Genomic DNA, 11,356 nt, shown 5'->3' with positions numbered 1-11,356 from the left:
TTTGGTGGCTCCGGGGTGAATGCTGTATCTTGCATTATGAGCCTCCCTCATAATGTCTCCTTTTAGCCCTATGTCATCTGGTACACATAAATGACTCCCATAGCGGAGGATCCCCCTATCGTCGAATCTGAACTCACTGTCCTTGCCTGACTGAACCGTCCTGGCAATCTTCACTAACTCTGGGTCCTCATGCTGTTTCTGAGCCACCTGCTCCAGAAACACGGGTGTCACTTTCATCTGAGCGACCAAGGCACCTGTACCAGATAACTCCAACTGTAGACCTTCCTCAATGAGCTTGTAAAACTCCTTCACCACTGGTCTCCTCTCTGCCGTGATGTGGGATAGACTGCCTAGTGACTTCCGGCTTAGGGCGTCTGCCACGACATTCGCCTTACCCGGATGATACTGAATCTTGCAATCATAGTCACTCAGCAGCTCTACCCATCTCCTCTGTCTCAAATTCAAATCTCTTTGACTCAGGATGTACTGCAGGCTTTTATGATCGGTGAAGATCTCACATTTTACCCCATAGAGGTAGTGCCTCCACATCTTGAGTGCAAAGATTACTGCTGCCATCTCAAGGTCATGTGTGGGGTAATTCAACTCATGCTTCTTTAGCTGCCTAGAAGCATAAGCAATCACCCTCTCATTCTGCATAAGCACACAACCCAGTCCCACACGGGATGCATCACAAAAGACTGTAAAGTCCTCATCACTAGATGGCAAAGTTAAAACTGGTGCTGACGTCAATCTCTTCTTAAGCTCTTCAAAACTTTCCTCGCACTGGTCGGTCCACAGAAACTTCTGATTCTTCCTGGTTAGTCTGGTCAGAGGAGCTGCTGTCTTTGAGAAGTCCTGAACGAACCTCCTGTAGTAACCTGCCAAACCCAAGAAACTCCTGATCTCTGTCACTGAAGTGGGTCTAGGCCAGTTAGCCACAGTCTCTGTCTTCTTGGGGTCTACCTCTATTCCATTCTCTGACACTACATGCCCCAAGAATGAAATGCTCCTCAGCCAGAACTCACATTTAGAGAACTTGGCATACAAGCCATGTTCCCTCAAGGTCTGTAGAACCAACCTCAGATGATGGGCATGCTCCTCTGCATTCCTGGAATACACTAAGATGTCATCTATGAAGACAATAACAAAGTGGTCCAGGTACTGACTAAACACTCTATTCATGAGATCCATGAATGCTGCAGGGGCGTTAGTTAACCCGAACGGCATCACGAGGAACTCAAAATGCCCATATCTGGTCCTGAAAGCTGTCTTTGGCACATCCTCTTCCCTGATCCTCAACTGATGATACCCGGACCTCAGATCTATTTTGGAGAAGCAACCCGCTCCTGCTAGCTGGTCGAATAGATCGTCGATCCTTGGCAATGGGTACTTGTTCTTGGTAGTGACTTTGTTCAACTGCCTGTAGTCGATACAAAGTCTAAGGGATCCATCCTTCTTTCTCACAAACAAAACTGGAGCACCCCAGAGTGAGGTACTCGGTCGGATGAAGCCCTTGTCTACCAGCTCCTGCAACTGCTCCTTTAACTCTTTCAATTCTGCTGGCGCCATCCTGTAGGGAGGGATAGAGATCGGTCGGGTTCCAGGCATCAGTTCTATCTCGAACTCTATCTCCCTAGCAGGTGGTAAACCTGGCAGTTCGTCTGGAAACACATCTGCGAACTCTCTCACCACTGGCACTGAGGCGGGATCTCTAACCTGACTACTAAGCTCTCTCGCATGAGCCAAATACCCCTGACATCCCTTCCTAAGCAACCTACGAGCCTGAAGAGCTGAGATCATACCTCTAGGTGTACCCCTCCTGTCTCCTCTGAAGACGACCTCTGATCCATCCTGACCTCTGAACCTGACTACCTTGTCCCTGCAGTCCAAGGTAGCACCATGGGTAGATAACCAGTCCATCCCTAGAATGACGTCAAAATCTGTCAAATCTAGAACCACTAGGTCGGCGGACATGCATCTCCCCTCAACAAAAACTGGACTACACTGACAGACTGACTCTGCCACTGATGGATCACACTTGGGTCCACTGACCCAGAGAGGACACCCTAACTCAGAGATCATCAATCCCACCCTCTCTACGGCCCTCGGAGCAATAAAAGAATGAGATGCACCAGGGTCCATCAATGCATATACATCCGAGCATCCAATGACGAGATTACCTGCCACCACGGTGTTGGATGCGTCTGCCTCCTGCTGTGTCATTGTGAAGATCCGTGCTGGGGCTGATGGACCTTCACCTCTGAAACCCGCTGAAGAAGAGGCTGCTCCTCTCCCTCTGCCTCTGCCACTGGCCTGAGACATGGCTGGAGCTGCTGGCTGCGCTACACTGCCTGAAGCTGTCTGCTGGGACTGAGCCATCGGGGCCGCTCTTGGACAGTCTCGAGCTATATGCCCCTCCTGACCACATCTGAAACAGGCGTTCGTCCCAAACCGACATACTCCCTTGTGTGGTCTACCACACCTTGCACAATTTGGAATATCCGCACCAGAGCTTGAGCCACTCCCAAATCCCAGACTAGACTTGACTTTATTCCAGAACTTGTTCTTTTTACCCTTGGGCTTACTCCATCTCTTACTGCCTGAAGCTGCTGCACTCAAGGTAGAGGGATCTAACCTTCCCCCACCCGGAGTTTTAGAACCAGAAGCTTGTGCCACTGTCTGCTTAATTGTCCCCTGAACGATGGCACTAGCCTCCATTCTCCTAGCCATGTCTACTATGGCATGAAAACTCTCTCTATCTGCTGACTGTACCAAGGAGGAATACCTGGGATGGAGCTTCATGATATACCTCCTCGACTTCTTCTGGTCTGTGCTAAGGTCCTGCCCAGCAAATGGCAGCAACTCCATAAACCTGTCAGTATATTCGTCTACACTCATGTCATCAGTTTGCCTCAACTGCTCGAATTCTATCATCTTCAATTCCCTTGAACTATCAGGGAAAGCCCATCCTGCAAACTCGTTTGCAAACTCTTCCCACGTCATGCTGTCCACTCTCGGGTTCACATAATTCTTGAACCACTCTCGTGCCTTCTTGCACTTAAGCGTGAACCCGGCCATCTGAATGGCTCTACTGTCATCAGCCCCAATCTCATCTGTAATTGCCTTGACCCGCTCCAAGTACACGAACGGATCGCCACCGGTTTCGAACTGGGGAGCACCCAGCTTCATATAGTCTGTCATCTTAACCTTGCTCCCACTGGCTGAGCTAGATCTAGGTGGCTGAACAACTGGGGCTGCTGGTTCTGCAGGTGGTGGAGGTGGTGCAACATTTTCTGAGGTAGGGTTTTCTGGATTTGGATAGTAGGGTGGAGGTGGATACATTGGGTACTGAGAGTACGGTGGGTAGTATGGTGGGTATGGCATCTGTGTGGGATAAGGGGTGAAACTAGGGTAATCCGATGTACCTCCCATCGAATACCCGGGATGTTGTGAGAAATGTGGGTAGTGAGGTGGCTGTAGAAATCCCGAGGCCTGAGTGCCTCCTTGGGACTCTCCCATTCCTTCTTCTGACATACTGACTCCCAAACTGCCATCCCTCCTCTGTTCTACGTCCATATCATCCCCCATATCCTCTGACGCTCCTCCCTGGACTGTCCCTCTGACTGATCTGCTCCTACCCAGATCCAGAGACCTTCTAGGGTCTCTTGCTACTCTGTCCCTGTTGGACCTGCTAGACATTGCCCTAGGCAATGCTGGAGGACGGGCGCTCATGCCCTCATCCTCAGGTGGTACTCCAGTCAATCTTGCTGATCGACGAGTTCCTCTCATCCTGTTCTCTGAAAAACAGTGCACAACACAAGCAACATTAGCATCATATGGTTCATGTGGGCACACATGAACCCGCATCACACACATCACATATCATAGCATATCATTAATGCACATGCTTATTATCATGGCATTTCACATCATCATGCAAGACAAGACTCCACATCCTATCCTAGTGGACATGATCTTTCCCATTGTGCTTGACCTTCTATAACATCTATGAGCCCGACACTCTAGGTCCGACCATATGAACCTAGGGCTCTGATACCATTCTGTAACGACCCGAAAATCGGACCGCTACCGGCGCTAGGATCCGGGTCGACTTAAGGCCGCCGGGACCCGTAGCAAGCCTGACATAAAACCTGTATACCTGTATAATCCCATACATGATCAACAACATCCATAAGAATTAAAAACTTTTCTTTCCATGAACATCAACCAAACTCAACCTGTGCATAAACATAAACATAACTTTGATCCCTCTGTGGGATCTCATCTGTGCCCTCAATGGGTGACATACATCTGTTGAGTTGGTTTACATAAATGACATAAAATAACCAAGATCATGTATAAAAAGGGATACAACATTCTATGGTCAAGCACACACTAACATCCATAAAACTCATTACATGACTATACTGTACTTTTACATTACAATTTGATCATGTCCATTGCTAGCTATTACATAAGCATGACTTCTTTACTCTATCCGGACTCCCGCACTATACCGTACCTGCAAGCCTGGGGGTAAAGGGAGAGGGGTGAGCTAAAAGCCCAGTGAGTAGAGCTATTAAAACACATTAATACTATGCTCTATGAAATGCATCATAACACAAACAATTCACATAAGGGTTGGGTGAACTTGTCACCAATTAGTCCAAGTTAACTCTGTGCCAGGCCTGTAGAATGGGGTCCTGGTCTTTCCTTACTCTGTGCCAGGCCTGTAGACTGGGGCCTGGTCTTTCCTGTCAGAACATACATTACTTACCATTTTCCCAGGGCCTCCTCTGGGCTCCTGGTCTTCAAGTCCCATAACCGTGCTAGACCATAGGATGGGATCCTGGTCTTTACTTACTCTGTGCCAGGCCTGTAGACTGGGGCCTGGTCTTTCTTACTCTGTGCCAGGCCTGTAGCATGGGGCCTGGTCTTCCTGTCATGGACTAACTAGGTCATCCGACATTCACCCACAACAACAACAATTTATGCAATGCGGCATATTCGTGAAAACTAATGCAATCATCCTATTACATAATCATGATGCATGAAACATGATAAAGCATTTAATTTAAAAGATTAAGTTTTAGTTCCACTCACCTGGCTGACTCTGACAACACCGAAGCAGCTGAACTCACTGCTGGGGTCCTCGGTTCCTCGGGTCCGAACCTACACAGGTGGACTCAAATGAGGGACCAAACATACGTAATTACAACTCTAATATACTCCCCAAAAACCCCCTAAAACATCCTGAAAACATCACATAAAAACATGTAAGAAGTGGTTGAACAGGGCACTTTCGGCGGCAGGTTCGGCGGCCGAAAGTCCCTCCAGAGCCGAAAGTCAGGCAGGTTCGGCGGCACCTTCGGCGGCCGAACCTCCCAGACAGATCCGAAAGTCTTCTTTCGGGGGCAAGCTTCAGCAGCCGAATGCTGCCTCCACAAGGGGGTTCGGCGGCCGAAACTCCCTTCGGCGGCCGAACCTGGTTTCTGCCAGAAGGGCAGAAACTTGGTTCACATGAACCCCTTGCCTCCCAAAACTTCAAATCATGCATACATCTCAACCATCACATGCATACAAGTTCCTAGGGGCCTCAAAACATTAAATACCCCAACTACAACACTTCAAATACACATAATCAACACACATTGCTCAAATCATCAATATAACCCATAAACTCAACATATACCTTAACATGCATTTCTACCCATAGATCTTGCATAAAACTTATTTAGAACACATAAGGAGCTTAAGATCGGCTCTTACCTCTTGAAGATCGAGAGGGAGACGACCTAAACTTGGAGATCCACGAAAATGAGCTCTTGAGTTCCCAAAGCTCCAAAACTTGGTTTAAATGCTCAAAACTTGCAATGTGAGTTTAAAACTCAAGAAAAATGGAAGAGATTTGGAGGAAGAACACAAGAGTTGCAAAGGGAAGGTCGGAAGCTTGCTGTGGCCGAAAATGGGAGAAAGCTCGCCCATTTTGGCTAAGTGCCCCTTTTATAGGTGGCTGGCCAGGCCACGTTCGGGGGCCGAAAGTGCCTCCGCATCCATGCAATGTTCGGCGGCCGAACTTGACTTTCGGCGGCCGAACCTGGACTTCCCTAACTCATGCTTTCGGGGGCCTAACGTGCCTCCAAAACGCATGCATGTTCGGCGGCCGAACTTGGCTTTCGGCGGCCGAACCTGGGTTTTCCCTCCAAGGACTTTTCATGCAAAAACTCATTTAATTTCATACTTAAAACCATTAAAATTCATGAAAACATTTTATAAAACATGTTTTTATCCTTCTAGAGGTTCCCGACATCCGAAATTCCACCGGACGGTAGGAATTCCGATACCGGAGTCTAGCCGGGTATTACAATTTCATATGTTTTAAAGGATGCTAGTATGTTGCATTGTAAACCAGTATCCGCCACTTTACCTCAAGGGTTACATTTAACCTCAAACATTGGGGAACTTCTGCCTGAACCTAATCTTTATAGAAGGTTGTTGGGCATGCTCCTCTATATTAATTTGATAAGGCCTGATATTAGTTATGTTGTGCAACACCTTAGCCAGTTTATTAATATTTTTCATCAATCTTATTGGAAGGGTGCCTTACATATTTTGAGATATTTGAAAGGTTCTTTGCATCGGGGTCTATACTATCCTGTCATTACTAATTTAACCCTCAAAGCTTATTATGATTCAAATTGGGCCTCCTGTACATATTCCAGGAGGTCTCTCTCTGGCTTCTGTATATTTTTGGGCTCATCCCTCATATCCTGAAAGACTAAGAAACAAACCACTATATTCAAGTCTTCTGCTGAGGCAGAATACCATGCTATGGCTAACACTGTTTGTGAAATTTTTTGGATTACCTATATACTTCAAGATTTGTAGGTATTAGTTGCACTTCCCATCTCACTTCATTGTGATAGCAAGACTATAATACATATTGCTGCCAACCTAGTCTTTCATGAGAGAACCAAGCATATTGAGATAGATTGTCACGTTGTCCGAGAACGGATGCAACAAGGATTGATCAGCACCAACCACATCTCTACACAACATCAATTAGCGAATTTGTTCACCAAGGCATTGCCTATCGATTGACACCAATCCTTATCTCACAAGTTGAACCTGCTTCCACTCCTGGTTTCAACTTGAGGAGGGGGATGATAAGGATTAATTGTACCTTAATTGTCCTTTCTTAATTTAATTGTTTTACTATATGTAATTATGGTTTTACTTTTGTAATACCCAGCTAGACTCTGGTATCGGAATTCCTACCGTCCGGTGGAATCTCGGATGCCGGAAGTCTCTAGAAGGGGAAAACCATGTTTTATGAAATGTTTTTAATGTATTTTATGTTTTTAAGCAAAAAGGAAATTGAGTTTTGAATGAAATAGACCAAGGAGACTTTGCCAGGTTCGGCCGCCGAAAGTTAAGTTCGGCCGCCGAACATGGTGGGGTTTTGGGAGCGCTTTAGGCCTCCGAAAGCCTTGCTTGAAAGACTCAAGGTTCGGCCGCCGAACATGCATGAGATGTGGGGGCACGTTAGGCCGCCGAAAGGTGGCAGAACCAGCCCTATAAAGGACCCCGTGACCAAAACAGGCGAGGTTTTCTCTCCCATTTCGGCCGACGGTAAGCTTTAGCCCTCCTATGGTCATTTTAAGTGTTTTCCCTCAAATCCTTTAGATCTTAACAAGTTACATCTTGTTTTTGAAGAGTTTTAAAGTTTAAGCAAGTTTTGGAGCTTTGAGGTTCAAGAACTCGAATCTCCCCATCTTCGAGCTAGGATCGTTTCTCTCTCGATCTTCAAGAGGTAAGAGCCGATCTCTAGTTCTATATGTGTTTTAAGTAAGTTTTATGCAAGTTTTTGGGGTAGAAATGCATGAGTAGGCTTGATGGGTTTTTATGAAAAATCCATGGTTTTAATGTGTGTTTATGTGCAATGTGGCTTGCTTGTGTGTTGTAGTTGGGGTTTAAGCTTATTGGAAGCCCCTAGGAGCTTGTATGCTTGAGTATGCTTGTTGTAGAATAGGTTTATGCATGATTGGTTGTGTAGGGGGTTGTTTTGGGCATGAAGAACCAAGTTTCTGCCCTTTGGCAGAAACCAGGTTCGGCAGCCGAAGGTACTTTCGGCCGCCGAACCAGCTTGGGAGGCAGCTTTAGGCTGCCGAAGCCTGCCCCCGAAAGTTGGAGTTTCGGCTCTGTCCGAGACTTTCGGCCGCCGAAGGTGCCGCCGAACATGCATGAGTTTCGTCTCTGTCTGGGAGTTTCGGCCGCCGAAGGTGCCGCCGAACCTGCCTGACTTTCGGCTCTGGAGGGACTTTCGGCCGCCGAAGGTGCCGCCGAAAGTGCCCTTCCCAGCCTTTTCTTGCATGTTTTCTAGGATTGTTTTGAGGTGTTTCTAGGAGGTTTTTGGGGGTATGTTTAGAGTTATGTTCTTGTTGTTTGGTGCCTCATTTGAGTCCACCTGTGTAGGTTCGGACCCGAGGACCCGAGACCCCCGGTTGTGAGATAGTCTTTCAGAGTCCGTCGTTAAAGCTTCGGTCACCAGGTGAGTGGGATTATTCCCTAAGTTTTTAAGTAATGAATAAATGAACAAATGAATGAATCTGATAGCATACTCATGCATCATTAATACCATGCGATGTTTCAGGATGTTTGCATTAGAAATTCACGAATATGTTGCATTGCATAATTTGATGTTGATGTGGATGGTTGTTGGATGATCCATAGTCCTCTGATGTTATGTTATGATGATATGTTATGGACGACCAGCGAGGCCCATTCTACGCCCCTGGTACTATGTAAGAGAAAGTCCAGTGAGGCCCATTCTATGCCCCTGGCACTTTGGAATGTTATGTTATGTTATGTAAGAGAAAGTCCAGTGAGGCCCATTCTACGCCCCTGGAATTTGGAGATGTTGAGGGCTAATGGTGACAATACCATCCTTTATGTGATTAAATGTGATGTGTTGCATTTCATGAAAGCATGTAAAGTAAAAGTTATGTTATTCAATGTTATTAATAAAATGAATAATAATATACCTAAAAAGTGTGGAATTAAAGCAAATGTTAATAATAAAATGGAGAATAAAATACCTAAAAATGGAGGAATTAATATCATGTTTTTACTTTTTGCTCACTGGGCTTTTTAGCTCACCCCTCTCCCCTAACCCCAGTCTTACAGGTGCAGAGTAGATAGAGAAGTCAGCAAGAGTAAGAGAAGTCTCTGTAATAGCATAGAAGTGGACATGGATTAGTTGTAATGTAAAAAGTATGTTATGTAATGTAATGTAAGTTTTATAGTGTGCTTGACTAGAGTATGTTGTAATCCCTTAAATACATGAGATAAATGTTTTATGATGTTTATGTAACCCAAGCCTGCTATATGTTATGTACCCCATTGGAGTAATTGTTGAGAACTTCAAGGAGGGGTTTATGTTATGTTTATGCATGCACAGGCTAGGCTGGGTAAAGAAATGTTTGAATGAAAGAAAAGTTTTAATTTTTATGTATGTTTTGGTTCATGTATGGGATTGAACAGGTTCACAAGATGTATGTTTGGCTTGCTACGGGTTCTGGCGGCCTTAAGCCGACCTGAATCCTAGCGCCGGTAGCGGTCCGGTTTCCGGGTCGTTACAGAATGGTATCAGAGCCCTAGGTTCATATGGTCGGACCTAGAGTGTCGGGCTCATAGATGTGATAGAAAGGTCAAGCACAATAGGAAATCAGGTCCACTAGGATAGGATGTAGAGTCCTGTCTTGCATGAAAGTATGTATGCCATGAGATATGCTATGAATATGATGTGTCTATGATGTGGGTTCATGTGTTTCCACATGAACCATTTGATGCTAATGTTTTGTTATCTGTGCTGTTTTTCAGTAAACAGAATGCGAGGAACTCGTCGATCAGCTAGATTGACTAGAGTACCACCGGAGGATGAGGGCACGAGCGCCCGTCCTCCAGCATTGCCAAGGGCAATGTCAAGCAGGTCCAACAGGGACAGAACAGTGAGGGACCCTAGAAGGTCTTTGGATCTGGGTAGAAGCAGATCAGTAAGGGGTACAGTTCAGGAAAGGATGTCAGTTGATGAAGAAGTAGAGATGGATGTGGAGCAGAGGAGGGATGGTAACCTTGGTGTAAACATGCCAGAAGAGGGCATGGGTGAGTCACAGGGAGGCACTCAGGCCTCGGGGTTTATTCCACCACCCCAGTACCCACCTTTTTCACCATACCCCGGGTATTCGATGGGAAGTACATCGGATTACCCCAGTTTTAATCCTTACCCTTCTCACATGCCATATCCACCTTTCTACCCACAGTATCCACAGTACCCTATGTACCCACCTCCATCCTTCCATCCAGGCACAGCAAACCCTATCCCAGGGGATGCCGCACCTCCACCACCAGCAGAAACCGCAGTGACAGAAACCCAAAGACCTCAACCTACCTCATCTGGAGGGAGCAAGGCCAAGATGACCGACTATATGAAGTTGGGTGCTCCCCAGTTTGATACCGGTGATGATCCGTTTGTGTACCTGGAGAAGGTCAAAACAATTACAGATGAGATAGGTGCTGATGACAGCAGAGCCATTCAGATGGCTGGTTTCACCCTGAAATGCAAAAAGGCCCGTGAGTGGTTCAAGGGCTATGTGAAGCCAAGGGTGGACAGTCTTTCATGGGAGGAGTTTGCGAATGAGTTCGCAGGATGGGCTTTCCCTGACAGTTCAAGGGAGCTGAAGATGATTGAGTTTGAACAGCTGAAGTAGACAGATGAAATGGGTGTCGATGAGTACACCGATAGATTCTTAGAGTTGTTGCCGTTTGCTGGGCAACATCTGGACACAGATTCGAAGAAGTCGAGGAGGTATATCATGAGGCTCAATTCCAGGTATTCCTCCTTGGTTCAGTCAGCTGATAGAGAAAGTTTCCATGCCATTGTAGACATGGCCAGGAGAATGGAGGCTAGTGCAATTATCCAGGGGACAGTTAAACAGTCAGTGACACAGCCTTCAGGTTCTAAGACCCCAGGTGGGGGAAGGATAGACCCTTCATCCTTGAGTTCAGCTAGTAAGAAGTGGGGCAGTACCACTAAGAAACCAAAGAAGAATAAGTTCTGGAGCAAGATCAAGTCAGGTCTGGGACTAGGAAGTGGCTCAAGCTCTGGTGCTGATAATGCAGTGTGTGCAAGGTGTGGTAAGCTACACAGAGGGGTATGCCGTTTTGGGACAACAGCCTGCTACAGGTGTGGGCAGGAGGGACACATGTCCATGGAGTGTCCTAGAGCAGTTCCTATGGCACGACCCCAGCAGACAGCTTCAGGTAGTGTGGCACAGCCAGCAGCTTCGGCCGCAAC

The sequence above is a fragment of the Manihot esculenta genome, chromosome 10 (genome assembly GCF_001659605.2).
Source record: "Manihot esculenta cultivar AM560-2 chromosome 10, M.esculenta_v8, whole genome shotgun sequence".
Taxonomy (NCBI): Eukaryota; Viridiplantae; Streptophyta; class Magnoliopsida; order Malpighiales; family Euphorbiaceae; genus Manihot; species Manihot esculenta.
Note: the sequence above shows the minus strand (reverse complement) of the source record.